General features: G+C 42.6%; 1 protein-coding gene across 1 annotated transcript in view; it reads right to left on the bottom strand.

Annotated features, from left to right (window-relative positions):
• Nucleotides 1-3758, bottom strand: part of akna (AT-hook transcription factor) — a 201691-nt gene extending 197933 nt beyond the window's left edge. The window contains exon 1 of the mRNA XM_078550276.1: nt 3691-3758. The gene's annotated coding sequence lies outside the window, so the exon portion shown is untranslated. The remainder of the gene's footprint in view (nt 1-3690) is intronic.
• Nucleotides 3759-15475: the final 11717 nt, after the last annotated feature.

Genomic DNA, 15475 nt, shown 5'->3' with positions numbered 1-15475 from the left:
AGGAGGCCGAGATGGATCATCCACTCGACACTTCTGGCTGAAGATTGTTGCAAATACTTCAGCCTTATTTTTTGCACAGATGTGCTGGGCTCCTCCATCATTGAAATTGAGGATATTTGTGGAGCCTCCTCCTCTAGTTAGTTGATTAATTGTCCACCACCATTCAAGACTGGAAGTGGCAGGACTGCAGAGCTTAGATCTGATCCATTGGTTGTGGGATCGCTGAGCTCCGACTATCGCATGCTGCTAACTGATCCCACAACTGGCGGATTTTAGAACAGGAAATCTGTTCCGAACAAGTCCTACTCACACTATCAGTTAAATATTTAAACATTTCTCTCTTCCACATATGCTTCACAACACAACTGGATATTAGCAATTTTCAGTTAGAGCAACAGGCTTTGGGTAATGTGTATGTTTTTCAATCAGGGTACATCAGCTCCTCAATGGAAATTAGGAACCAGTCCATCATTTCAATAGTAAACTATACTGGTTCTTCCTTCAGAATGTTTTTCTCCTCACCCATGATTGGAGAACAGACTCTTGCTGGGGTACTCTCCACTGTAACTATGTTGTCAGGTTGCGCATTTGACTTCCAATTTTGAATGAGCAGCAATTTCCTCTAGGTAAACACTGGGAAGACAAAAGCCATTGTCTCCAAACCCTGCCACATGCTGTGTCCCTTTGCCTGTGATTCAAGGGCCAATCCAATCAATTCAGCCAATGGCCCAGATTTTACCAGCCCCCTGGGGACAAGTTGGGTGGTAGAGCCCATAAAATGTAGAGCGAAGGCAGGATTGGAGTGCCTGTTGTCTTCTTGCCACCATGGCAATTTGCTAGTGGCAGGGATGGGAAAGAGGGAGGATGGCCCTCCTGCCCAGTGGCCAATTGAGCCACTTAGGTGGCCAATTAAGGGCCTCTTCCTGCTACCGATGGTGCTTAACCAGCAGGGTGGACCCTTCACTGTATGGGGAGACCTCCAAACCATCAGGCTAGCCTCCCTGTGGTTCCCGTGGGGGAGAGGGCCTCCTATTCAGGCACTCTATCATCCATGGAACCCCCATGACCCCTCAAGGTAGCAACAGTTGCATTTGCAATAATGACACTGTCTGCCCTCACCAACCCCTCCCTCGTTGGCACAGGCCTGACTGCCCTTGATGTCCCAAGATCCCATTTGCCCTGTTGATGTCCTTCCATGACTTCTACTTTGCCCAGGTGCAGTCCCAGCAGTGGCCATTGTTCCTGATGGCGCTGCTGAAACTGCAAAGCTTCTTGGGGCGGGTGGCAGTTCTTTAAGGTGATGGCTGCCCCGACGGCAACTAATTTGTTGCCTGACCCCATAAAATGCAGCCACGTCTCACAAACATTCAGGGCAGGGTCATGCCCAGCTTTCTGACCCGTCATCTGGACCCCAGCCACCTGAATAAATATCAGCCTAATGTCTCAGGCTGAAGCAGCCTATTCGCAACTTCAGTGTCCTCTTCAACCCTGCAGTCCCTGCACAAAGACCATCTGCTTCCACCTTCATTACATTGCCCGAATCTGGCCCTAACTCATGCACCTTTTACTGAAAGCCTCATCATTGACTGGCTTTTTTTAAAAAAAAACTCTTTCATGGGACGCAGGCATCACTGGCAAAGCCAGCATGTATTGCCCATCCCTATTTGCCTATGAGATGCATGGTTTGCTAGGTTATTTCAGAGGGCAGTTAAGAGTCAACCACATTGCTGAGGGTCTGGAGTCACATGTAGATTTCATTAGGTGAACCAGAAGGGTTTTTGACAACAGTCAATGATAGTTTCCTGGTCACCATTACTCAGACTAGCTTTCAATTCCAGATTTTTATTAACTGAATTCATATTCTACCAGCTGCTGTGGTGGGGTTTGAACCCACTTCCCCACAGTGTTAGCCTCTAGGATTACTAGTCCAGTGACATTACTGCTGCGCCACCATCTCCTCTCAGCCACAATAAACTCCAACTCATCTAAAACTCAGCTGCCTGCATTCTAGACACACCAGCATCCCACACACATTTCATCTGCTCCTGGTCCCCCTGTGGCTCAAATTTTAAAATTTCATACGATTAAATTCCACCCGCCCCACCCCTCTGATAACCCCTCTCTTTGTTTAAGATTCTAAACCGATCTCTTTTGTCCCCCCCATTAATAACCTTTGATTTAATATGCTTTTTAAAAATTATATCTCTGTAAAACACTTTGGGATATTTTTCTCCATTGAAATTGAGCTATATAAATGTAAGTTGTTGTTGGGAGTGGTCACATGGGCAATGGCAGCCCACCAACACCACAGCTAAGTGGGAATCCAGAGAGTGTTGGCCAGTTATTCAGCTGCAATGATATTTGCACTTCCCCACAGGAGACACTGGGCAATAATCACAAAGTGAAGCCTGGGCTGATCTTTACCTTCCCCGATCCAGTGGCACAGAGACTGTATCTACAGCTGGCCTAGGGTCAAATCAGCCAATTTACCACAAACCGGTAACTGAACCTGGAACTCCCTCTGAGTAATATCCTGGTTCCTTTTACATGTGTAGAATGCAGCCAATGGCAAACTTTGCCCTCTGCTGGCTATACTTGTAATTATGAAGGACCCAAGAGACTTAAGTATCAAGGGGGCAATTTTAAATGCCTTCACCTGGCTTGTGTTAGTATGGGGAGTAATCATCTCAAAATGATGTCAGTAAACCTTACTGCCCAGCAAAGCAAAACACTGTGGATGCTGGAAACCTGACACAAAAACAGAAAATGCTGGAAAAACTTAGCAGGTCTGACAGCATCTGTGGAGAGAAAGACAGAGTTAACGTTTTGAGTCCATATGACTCTTCTTCAGTTCTGAAGAAACACTTGGACATCTCCTGTCCTTGCTAAATACCAAATGCTGGTTCAATAGTACAGATTATCGAGATACATCTACTGGGCACTAGCCACCATCACTGTATGGTCCCTCCTTCGTCTGGTACTCAAGCACCAGTCTTTTTAGAAGGGTCTGAAGATGGCTCATATGGACTCGAAACCTTAACTCTGTCTTTCTCTCCACAGATGCTGTCAGACCTGCTGAGTTTTTCCAGCAATTTTTGTTTTTGTTTCTGTTTCAGATTTCCAGCATCCGTAGTATTTTGCTTTTTCCTTTCAAGATGTGAACTTTAAAAAACCCATAAATCACAAATCGAGCCCCGAAAGACGGGCAACATCCAATGACACAGAACAGAATAAGTGATTTAAGGGAAACAAATCTAAAGGATCACTGACGCAGGGAATCCAAAGGAAAGTCCCTTTGTTAGAAAGCAGCTTCAATCGGATGTGTAAGATGCCCTGGTTTTCGACCAGGATTGCCTGTGAATCTGACGGACTCGTCCCCAGGAATCGTTGCTTAGCTGCCGGATAAACCCAAACTTATCAGACCAGCATCTCCACGGTAACAGTACAAAGGGGGAAATCTGGAGGCACCGCGTAAGTTTCAGGTCTATTTCCACAGCGGATTCCCAGTCCACGCCGCTTATTCAATAGCGCGGACGTCCACGTTGTAAACTTTGCCTCTGATGCTGCTGGTTGGGAGTGTTCCCATTCAGCGGCTGCCCGGACCAAAGGCAACTCAAAATCAAAGGAGGTTCAACTGCCCAGAGACAAAACAGTGATTCTCAAAATAACCCGTCCACGTCCTTTACTCACCAGACGAGTCTACATCGAGTTGTTAGAAAATGCGGAGACTCCGAGCTGTTGCCTGCAATCCATGTTCATAGGGAGGAGTTGAATTTTCACTTTGTTCCAAAGTAAACAGTAAGTTTCCAAGTTGCTGTTCATTATCATAATTTATGCTAATTTGTTCGGTGGATATGTTTCCTAGGCGTCCCATTGGTTGTTGCAGTACAATTGGGAGGAGCCAGGTTTACAGACTCTTGTCCCATGACTCCCTCACCAGGTAACGTGGAGTATTTCTGCTCTGGGAAGTGAGCCTCTCGCAAGACTTCTTTTTACTGTGGATGTGAACATAAGTACTGGAGATCTTCAACAAAATTCAACCAAATATGCCGGAAATACAAAGAAAAGCCAGTCAGACACCGAGAGGGCCAGGACTGGAGATGAGATACTCTCTTCAGTCCTGATCCAGGGAACACCCTTGTTCTTCACAGCTGACGTTTCTTCCCCCTAACTTTCTTCAGCCCTGACAAAAGGTCATCTCAACCTGAAACATTAACTCTGTTTCTCTCTCTCTATCTCTCTGACCTCCTGAGTATTTCCAGTATTTTCTGTTTTTATTTCAGATTTCCAGCATCCGCAGTGTTTTGCTTTCGTGCCAGGTCCCATGGTCTTTCATCAGAACTGGAAGATGCCAGAGATGAACAGATGTTACAAAGGCAGAAAATGCTGGAAAAACTCAGCAGGTCTAACAGCATCTGTGGAGAGAAAAAAAAAGTTAACATTTCGAGTCCGTATAACTCTTCTTCAGTCATACCGACTCGAAATGTTAACTTTTTTTTCTCTGCACATATCTTATTAGGCCTGCTGAGTTTTTTCCAGCATTTTCTGTCTTTATTTCAGAATCCAGGAGTCAGCAGTGTTTTGCTCTTGTAGCTGTTAAGCAAGTTCAGAGGCAGCAGGAAAAGGTGGAGAGGAGGGAGGGAGGGAAAGAACAAACAGACAGGGTGTTGCAGAGCATTGGGCCGATGATGAAAGGGAGGATGTGGAGGGGAGAAGGAAGTGATAGTGGGGACCAGTGTTGAAACAACAGATGAGGTGCAAATAGTTGCAGCAGAATAGCAGAGGGAGAGGGAAGCCAATAAAATCTGGCAAAGTGGATTGGTTTGCTGTAATCCAAGAATGTGCTCAGAATATTAACTGTTTTTCTGCCCGCAGATGCTGCCTGACTGGCTGACTGTCTTCAGCATTTTCTGTTTATTTCAGATTTCCAGCATCTGCAGTATTTTGCTTTTGTTTCGTTTTCGCTGTGACCAACACAGAATTTCTGCTTTGTATTTCTCCTACACTATACTACACCATGTTTCCCTTTATGTGAGTGATGTTCCAGGATACGCCAAAACACTTTATAGACAGTTTTGAAATGTATCCACTGTTGTAATGTGGGAGCCAATGTGCACACAGTAAACTACCATAATCTGTTCTATTAATGTTGGTTGAGGGATAAATCTTGACCCAGATACTTAGAATAGCCCTGTTCTTCTTTGAATTGTGCAGTGGAACCTTTTTGTCTGCTAGAGATGGCAAAACGGGCTTCAGTTTGATGTCTCATCCAAAAGAGGGCACCCTCACCACAGCACGCCCTCAGTACTGCAGTGTTAACCTGGATTATGTGCTCAAGTAACTGGAGTGGAATTTGAATCTGTAAATTTTTGGCTCAGAGGAGAGAATGCTACCCAGTGAACTGCAGCTGACACCTATTGGCCTTTGATCAATCTGTCTCAAAATACGGTGGAGGTTATAGGTGTCAACAGCAGTTCTATTGTTTCAAATTTATATTTTAAAATATTGTACTATTTTATTATCAATTGTTATTCATTAAAATCTAAAGCAAAATGAGAGCTATGTGAGCAATTAATCCAATGTTTGAGGTCTGCTCCTGGTTTATGTTTCTCCAAAAGTTCTCATTGCGACATTTCCCATTTTTCTAAATTTATTCTTTCATGGGATGTGTGCTTCACTGGCAAGGCCAACATTTGTTCCAAACCTGTGACTTTTACCACCTAGAACAAGGGAAGCAGGTGCATGGGAGCACCACCGCCTGCAAGTTCTCCTCCAAGCCACACACCATCCTGACTTGGAACTATATCGCCATTCCTTCACTGTTACTGGGTCAAAATCCTGAAACTCTTTTCCCAATAGCACCGTGAATGTACCCACAGTGGATGGACTGCAGCAGTTTAAGAAGACAGCTCACCACCACAGTCTTCTCAAGGGAAAATAGGGATGGACAATAAAATGCTGGCCTAGCCAGTGACACCACATCCTATGAAAGGATAAAAAGAAAATAGACTGAGCAACTTGCTAAACCATTTCAGAGTCAACCACGTTGCTGTGGTTCTGGAGTTACACATAGGCCAGACCAGGTAAGGATGGCAGATTTCCTCCCCTAAAGGACATTTGTGAACCAGATGGATTTTTATGACAACAATTTCATGGCTACCATTACTGAGACTAGCTTTTCTTAAAAATCCCATAAGCTGCCATGGTGGGATTGGAAACCATGCCCCCTAAGTATTCGCCTGGCTTCTTGATTACTGGTCTAGTGACATTACCACTAAGTCACTGTCTCCTCCTCATAGTCAGTCACTGTCATTGGTTATTTAATGAATCATAAGGTTTGGGTACATTTGTACTGTCAGAGAATTTTAAAGTAAAGATTCTGTGTGAAGCTTGTGCTGTTTGAAACTTTTTCAAAATAACTTTATTTGAAAGATGAAGCAGATTCACATTCAGTGCCACAATTATAATTACATGCACACTGGATAAAAAGCATCATACACTCACGCCCTGGGTTTGAGTCCTGGCATGTGTAGAGATAGCTGATCTGAGCTGGGGGTATCAGTTCATTCATTAGAATTATTCACAGAGTCCTGGGCAAGGGAAGAAAGAAAAAAAAAATCAACACAGATTCCCACTCTTGATTGCCATTCAGAGGCCTCACCTTTTAAAGAGATTGCATGTTGTGGCATTAGGTGAGAACATGTTTGGCCATGTCTGCGATGCCCTCTGAGGTCAAATAACTTAGCAGTACTCACAGTCTAGGCTCACACATGGGGATTGTGCTGCGGGAAGGGTGCCAGTGAACTGCTGGTAGGCATGAAACATTTTCAGGTGATAACTAGAGAACAATATGAGAAAAAATAAATATTGCCGTCAACTGATTCCCCTCTAGTAGGTAATGTTTACTGAACATAAATCCCTGAAACAGGGCAATATCCAACAACACATGATGTAGAAATTTATTTAAATAAAAATAATTTATTTGCCTGTATTGTTATTGTGCATTAAAATATGTGTAGTCAGTTGTCTTCTACTTACATAGTATGTAACCCTAGATTGATTTGAATACAGACTGCACAGGAGTTCTTACTTTGCTGGATTTAGCAATGATCCAAGAATATGTTTGGCAGTTCTGACACTCACAGATATGTGGGTCAAATTGTAATGGTCCAGTCTCTTGGTCTAAGGCATTATCACAACTATTTGCATCTCCAGCAAGATGACAGTTTGCCTTTCATCTAAATAAATGCTTGAGAGATCGGCCATTATTTCGCTCAGCATGGGTTTAGTGTGGCAGAGACTAACAGACATATTGAGTTTGGGATTTAGCAAATTCCAGTGAAAGTACTAATGCTGTGTAACATTGAGCAGATTCTTAATCACCATGTGTGCATTTTTACTTGGCATTGATGAGTATTATCTATCAATGAGTTAATTGTTCCAGCTGTACTATTTTTGTAGCTGCTATGTACAAAGAAGCTCTTTAATTGGCTGTCTGTGGGATATCCAGATGTCAAATCTGTAATCCACATACTGTAATCTATTGAGATCCATGGCTTTTAAGATGCTGCAGTTCCTATCCACCCTTTGGAGCAGAATTCTTAAGCAGACCAAATTGACGTAAATAAATGAATATTTTAAGTTTTAATTACTGTGACAGGAGCAGGGCCTTGCACAGCTCCCACTTCCTGGAGGTCACTATAAAATGGAGGGATTTTCTTCTTAACCTGGAGTTTTTATATATTCAATTTACTAATGTACCTTTATTATAACAGAAGCCGTGTCTAATCCAGCTCATTGTTCCTATAAAACTAAGAAAACTAGTCACATGTTAGGATCAAAATAGAATGTTTCATGTTTGATTAGAATGGGAAAATGCAGAATGAGAGAGCTTTAAAATGAGTCAGATTAAAGTGAGCTTTAGTTTAACCTTGTTGAAATTTTACTCTGAGAACACAGCTTTGGTGTTAAAGTAGAAGGAAATGCACTTGACTAGACCAATGACATTCCTTAACTTTGAACATAATTGTTAACATGCGTGCACCTTTGCCAGCAGGTATGAATTACAGCTATGCCTGTCTCTTTATGGGGTATGTGGAACATTCCTTGTTCCAGTCCTACTCCGGCCCCCTCCCACAACTCTTTCTCCGGTACATCGATGATTACTTCGGTGCTGCTTCATGCTCTCGTCAGGACCTGGAAAAATTTATTAATTTTGCTTCCAATCTCCACCCCTCCATCATTTTCACATGGTCCATCTCTGACACTTCCCTTCCCTTCCTTGACCTCTCTGTCTCAATTTCTGATGATAGGCTGTCCACCAATATCCATTACAAGCCTACTGACTCCCACAGCTACCTCGACTACAGCTCCTCACACCCCGCTTCCTGTAAGGACTCCATCCCATTCTCTCAGTTCCTTCGCCTCCGTCGCATCTGTTCTGATGATGCTACCTTCAAAAACAGTGCCTCTGACATGTCCTCCTTCTTCCTTAACCGAGGTTTTCCACCCACGGTCGATGACAGGGCCCTCAACCGTGTCCGGCCCATCTCCCGCGCATCCGCCCTCACGCCTTCTCCTCCCTCCCAGAAACATGATAGGGTCTCCCTTGTCCTCACTTATCACCCCACCAGCCTCCGCATTCAAAGGATCATCCTCCGCCATTTCCAACTCCAGCATGATGCCACCACCAAACACATCTTCCCTTCACCCCCCCTGGTGGCATTCCGTAGGGATCGTTCCCTCTGGGACGCCCTGGTCCACTCCTCCATCACCCCCTACTCCTCAACCCCCACCTATGGCACCTCCCCATGCCCACGCAGAAGATGCAACACCTGCCCTTTCACTTCCTCTCTCCTCACCGTCCAAGGGCCCAAACACTCCTTTCAAGTGAAGCAGCATTTCACTTGCATTTCCCCTAACTTAGCCTACTGCATTCGTTGCTCCCAATGCGGTCTCCTCTACATTGGAGAGACCAAACACAAACTGGGCGACCGCTTTGCAGAACACCTGCGGTCTGTCTGCAAGAAAGACCCAAACCTCCCTGTCGCTTGCCATTTTAACACTCCACCCTGCTCTCTTGCCCACATGTCTGTCCTTGGCTTGCTGCATTGTTCCAGTGAAGCCCAACGCAAACTGGAGGAACAGCACCTCATCTTCCGACTAGGCACTTTACAGCCTTCCGGACTGAATATTGAACTCAACAACTTTAGATCTTGAACTCCCTCCCCCAGCCCCACCCCCTTTCCGTTTCTTCCCCCTCCCTTTTGTTTTTTCCAATAATTTATACAGATTTTTCTTTTCCCACCTATTTCCATTATTTTTAAATCTATAACTGTAATGCCCTGTCAGTCTTTCCACCCCACCCCCACTAGAGCTGTACCTTGAGTGTCCTGCCATCCATTCTTAATTAGCACATTCTCTTAGATAATATCACCACCTTTTACATGTTTTTGTTCCTTTGTCTGTGACAACTTTTGATTATCTGCTCCTATCACTGCTTGCTTGTCCCTACAACCACCCCCCAACCCCCTAACTTCTCTCTCTCTCTCCCCCCCCCCCCCACCCCCCATCCTTTAACCAGCTTATATTTCACCCCTCTCCTAACTTTACTTAGTTCTGTTGAAGGGTCATGAGGACTTGAAACGTCAACTCTTTTCTTTTCCGCCGATGCTGCCAGACCTGCTGAGTTTTTCCAGGTAATTCTGTTTTTGTTTTGAATTACAGACAGACTGGTGTGTAATATAGGAGTAAACTAAATCACTTTTTTGTAATTTAATACTTGTCTTAAAACAATTGCACACATCTGTTTTCCATGTAACACTACAGGCATGTCTAGTCTGTTTCATTTTATTTATTGACAATTTTCTATCTGTAGTGAGAGTCTGAGTGCAAGCGTTAGGCCTAATTAGTTCAGTTGATGGGGTGGTGGACGGTTGGTGGGTAGGGTAGGTGGGGTAGGGGGGCTGCTGATTGCTAATCTCAGTATGAAACATGCTGGAACATTCAAAATGATTGCCAGTAGATGGGATAAAAGCTAGCATCATTGCTGCTATTGATTAGAACGCATCCATCAATGTCTTCACATTTTGAAGCTCATTGGGAGAGCAACAGGCAGAGGATGTCTTGCACATCCCTTTGTTTTGGTCCATGGGCGAATTAAAGGTTCATCAGATCCTTCTATGGCCTATCTACATGGTCCAGTAATACGCGGAACAAGACATAATCAACATTTTCTAATAAGATTCAGTACATAAATATCTTCTTTCATTTTCTCCATTGCTCCCTTCTGTTCTGCTGCTGGGATAGTCTGAATTGCAGGATGCTCACCCACCATTGTTACAGTTTATTGGTTAACAGAGGGTATACTTCTAATGCTGGCATTTCATCTAGTGATAGGACACACTTCCATTTAGTCATCTGACATACTTTCCTGACTATACCTAGGTAATAAAGGCAGGTGAGGTCAAACGTTAGGCTGCTTAAGTGTAAAATTACCAAGCCAGCATTCTAAAGAACTCCATTCTATTCCATGCATAATATATTAAATTGTATAAAGGTAGAAATTAAAATGTCAGTTTTCCTGACTAATTATTTTTGATTATCCAAAGAAACTAATTCGTCAGTATTAGTCGACTGGACTTTGACAAATAATCTTTTGGTCTGTGTGGAGTGCCCACCCAGGAAGTGCTCCAATATTCATGCAAAGCTCAGTTATAGTTTTACAGTCTCAGTCAATTATTATGCTAATTAAAGCAATTCCTACCCACATGGAAAGGCAGTTTGTGTAGCAACGTGCATATCAATATCACAGGTGAGAAAAAAATTAGCCTTAAATAGCCACAGCAGAGAGCCTGTGTGATAGCTCTTTTTATAAATAAGGTCCTTTAATTAAATGAAACTGAAAGTGAAATCTGCTAATGGGTAAGCAAAAAGCAGATTGGGATTGTTTTGAGCAGGTCTCTGGAAAGACCCTGCTTTGACAGATTTCTTATAATCGGAATAAGATACCACCTCTGCAAAACTTACTGAAGATGGACATCACACAGTGCCGGGGATCATTCTCCCCCTCTTCTAGAAAAGGACAATTCGCTGATTTCAGTTATTAATCAAGAATTAAACAAAAAAGTATGAATTGGATGGTATTTCTATAGTAAGCTGGTGAATCATCCTTGGTGGATTTTGATGCATTCATTGACAGATGTTCAGTGAATCTTGCAACCAGCAGAGAGAGCTGTCAGCGTGCACTGCATATCAAGATGGAAATTATTTGATTCCGGCCAGATGTGAAATAAAACTTTACCAGCACAACATACAAATTATAAGCACTGCACCATAAGTTTCCGAGGGATCTGAACAAAGTAGCAATGCTAGTAAAAGATTAATCATCTCAAAATGACACTAGGGGGCAGATTTTATTACGTCTGATTGCAGCAAGACACCTCATCACCAACCACATATTGGGGCAATGGGGAAAGGATATATTTATAAAAGCTGTTTAACTGGTTCTTTTGGCATTTAAGAAGGCTATGTGGTTGACTTTGTCACTGACTGCATTTATCACAGCTTGCTCTGGCAGCTGTAAACTGATGTCTGGCTGCTTGTGTTCCTACATAATATTATTTATCATCTGTAATTATTACTTTCACTCAAATTTCCAATAAAAGAATCCTAAGATAAACCTAAAGAGTAGAACTTGTGAGCACCAATTTAAATTAATGGCCAGAAGTTTACGTTTGGTGTGCGGGCGTGCTCGACAAGCACGAGCGGAAAATGACGCACGATGACGTTGGGCGTGCGTCCTGACGTCATCGCGCACTCGCACAATATTTCGTTCGGCGGGCACGCGCCAGAGTTGGCTGGGCACCCGCCGATAATTGAAAGGCCTATTAAGGCCATTAACAAGCTAATTATCTTGAAATTTATGCTGCCCGTCCAATCTAACGGTTTGAAAACGCCAAGCGGCCTTTACACTTTTTTGGGAAATCTCATCCACAAGTGGGATGAGGTTTCCTAAAGCTAATACAAAGTAAACGTTTATCTTGAAATTCAAAACATGTCCCATCTCATGTTTCACAATCACAAGAGGGGACATGTTTCATTAAATTTTCATTGCATTTATTAATTTTTTAAAAACACGCTTCAATCTCCCTGAGGCATGGGTAGCGGCTGCCGCTCGCAACCCACGCAGGGTAAGGCCCGCCCACGTGAAATCGTGGCGTGGAGCCGATCTCGGTTGGCTTCCCGACCGCCCCCACCCACTCCCGCCAAGCCCGCCCGATGAGGGAAAGATTCTGGCCAATGAATGTAAAAAAAAAAGAACTGCATGTCAGAGGTTTCAAGGCAGAATTGTGGAAGCAAAAGTCTAGAAATTATTTCAGAAATAATTAAGTGTTTGACAGGGAATGGAGGGCTGTTGGACCTCACCAGGTGAACGAGTCTGATGGATCAAACAATCCTCCTCATCTGCATCCTTCTTGTAAATCGTCAGTGACATTTTATTGAAAACAATTATTTGCTGAAGTGCAGGCTTTGACAGTTTCTGTAGCAAATACTGGGTTTGCATGGCTTGATTCCAAGATTTGCACTGAAAGTGCAGTAAAAGTAAGACCTGGTTGTTGGAGCAAAACAGATTCTTATGAGAAACAACACGTTTGTACTACAGTTGATGGAGTGAAACACTGATACAAACCAATAGCTCGGCCAGATATAATTTGTTCCAAACATTCTCACTTGCAACCTGTGGTTTTGCTTTACTCACTCATTGTGCCCCAGGCAGGTTGGAGTGGGTTTCGCATTTATGCACTAAGCAGATATTACTTAGTAAAATAAGTTTCCTTTAATTTATATTTTTTGTGCTTAACTAGGTAAAGAATGTCAATCTGGATCTGGTACATTTGCAAAATCCTTCACTCAGTACTAAATATTAAAACATTTCCAAGGCAGATACTGCACACCTTACAAGTAGAGTTAAGTGTCCCATTGCTCTGCGCAATAATGGCCCAGATTTTACAGGGAGCGGCAAAGCAATGTCCTTTGCTTTTCACCTTGCAAACAGTTGCTAGAAACTTTCTGTGGGTTTGTCAGCAGAGATTTCCAGTAATCTGGTGTCTGACATAGTGCCATGCCCTCTACAGGGGATGTGTGGTGTCTGTGCAGGAAAAGCAACAAGGCGGGTCTTCAACCAATCAGATTGATGAATCCTCACTGAGACATGCAGACCAAAAAGCAGGACGTAGAAAGCAAGAAGTATATTTAAATCATTGTATAGGGAGCAAAATAAGACTGAGATATGCACAAAGGATTAAGGAAGAGGCCTATGAGAAAAGTAAAAAAAACTAAAAAAAGTTTTAAATCTGCAACATTAACTTTCTTCTGAGGGAATGAAACTCCACGCTTATTAATTTTTCTGGGCCAGAGCAGTTGTTCATCAATAATTATTATTTATCATGTCATTAACAATTTATTCCTGATTGCACTAGCACTAACTTTTTCATCCATCTTTAGTATGAAACTAATGGGTCATTACCCCGCATTTACACCATTACTGTGATGTCCTTGCAGATTTCATTGGTGGAGACAGTGTAGACTGAGCGGATCTCTCTGGAGTTTCATGTTTGACTGCACAGGTGTGGATGCCAGGAGTTGCTGTCAGTTTTACCCTGAAATAAAGTGATTATTGCCAGCCTTGCCATTATTAGTACAACAAAATCCAAGCCATTATACCTTAGTCCCAACCACAGACATGGACTATTATATAATACATTGTCATTTTGCAATTATGCACACTTAGTTCTGTGTACCCAGACCTATTGAGATTGGGTTGTGATGACCGAACTCTCTTCAGTCAGGAGTTTAAATAGCCAGCAGAAATAAAAGATTATCATCCCATTAGCCTAAACTGGACAAAAAATGGACACGCTCCAGAGGTGAAGGAATATTAGCTCATAGAATTCCCATCTTTAATAACTACAACTTCAATTCACCACAACAGATATTTTAGAAAGGGTTGTGCTGGTATTCTATTTGATTTATTGGAAAATGAAAAGCACTAATCCTGTACAAATACAATAATGACATTAAAAGCCATTTACAAAGCTATATAATAAACTGTACAAACAACATAGACATTGGTTCATGTGAGTACACAGTGCCATAATAATTAGTCTGACTATAATCAAATCCATTTACAAAAAAGAAAAGTCACCCTGTTGACGCACAGTGTGGCAGTGATGACGGGAAACTGATAGCAGAGCACTTACTGCACAATCCTGGCACTGAATCAATCGACAAGTTACACCTCACAGAAAAAGAATACAGGATTCAAAAAATTCAGTCAAACAGTAAATAGAGGTGGGAAAAAACTGTTCTATCAAATACTTGAACAGCTGTAACAGTCTCTTAGGTAGTGTGATGCAGTCTTTAATGATCATATTACAGACCAATTGACAAAACTATTTATAGTGTGTGCCCTCCTCTGCTCACTGCTCACAACCACCACCCCACTTTGATACCTTGTGTGGAATTAAATCACAAGAGAGTCTCAGGCTTGATTGGAACTAGCTGAACTGAATTGGGGTAATCGTAGAAGGGTCGCAATTTGCCCCATTTGCTAGGAAGAAGGAAGAAAAGTCAAGGTTACATTTCCTGATCATCCAATGATCCCTGGTGAAATGGGCACATGCCTGGACATGCAGCGAGTCAACATCGACGTGCCCTCTGTGGTTAAGTAGCCTGTTCACACTGTCAGGGTTCAAATGTAACTCGGGCAAGATGGTGAGGGGTGGGGGTGGTTTGGGGTAGTGGGGAAGGGATGTCCAAAGAACCATACCTCAGCAGAAGACAGCGCCTTCCAGGGAGAAAGAACCTTCACTTCCCAACTTGGAATTACTAGGGAAACACGCTTTAAATAAGTAGATAATCTGAAATGTTCTGTACCTTACCTTGAAATGATCTGTCTCTAACCAAAAGACCATGAAAAACGATAGCAAGGAGTTTATACAGTTGCTTCTGTAATATTTAGGTTTGTGTGACAATATATACTTTCCCATTCATATCAGTATGAAAGGCTTGTATTTATAAAGCACATTATCATGTCTTTCAAAATTGTCCCAAATTACTTCACACATAACAAATTGCTTTGAAGTAAAGCAACTATTCTTAAGAAGGCAACACCATGAATAAAGTTTATTTATTTCTCCTCTTCCAAATTCCCCATCCCCTCCAATTTATCTCCTCCAAAAGGAAATGATTCCTACTGGGGAATAGAGGGATGTTTCCATCTGAAGGATGATAGGAAAAGTAGGTTTCACAATTTCAAATAGAGATTGCAGATAGTGAAATGCTGTTCTAATTGGGTCCCATTGCTTTAATTGAAGCACAAATTAAGCTGCACACATTTTAGTTTCAACAATGCAAAACACTTCTGGATGCATGTTTGCTGTGTGTCTCGCAAATAAATCTGAGGGATCATTTT

Source organism: Cetorhinus maximus, chromosome 10, assembly GCF_964194155.1.
Source record: "Cetorhinus maximus chromosome 10, sCetMax3.hap1.1, whole genome shotgun sequence".
In the NCBI taxonomy this organism is placed as follows: Eukaryota; Metazoa; Chordata; class Chondrichthyes; order Lamniformes; family Cetorhinidae; genus Cetorhinus; species Cetorhinus maximus.
Note: the sequence above shows the minus strand (reverse complement) of the source record. Positions and strands in the feature narration are given on the sequence as shown.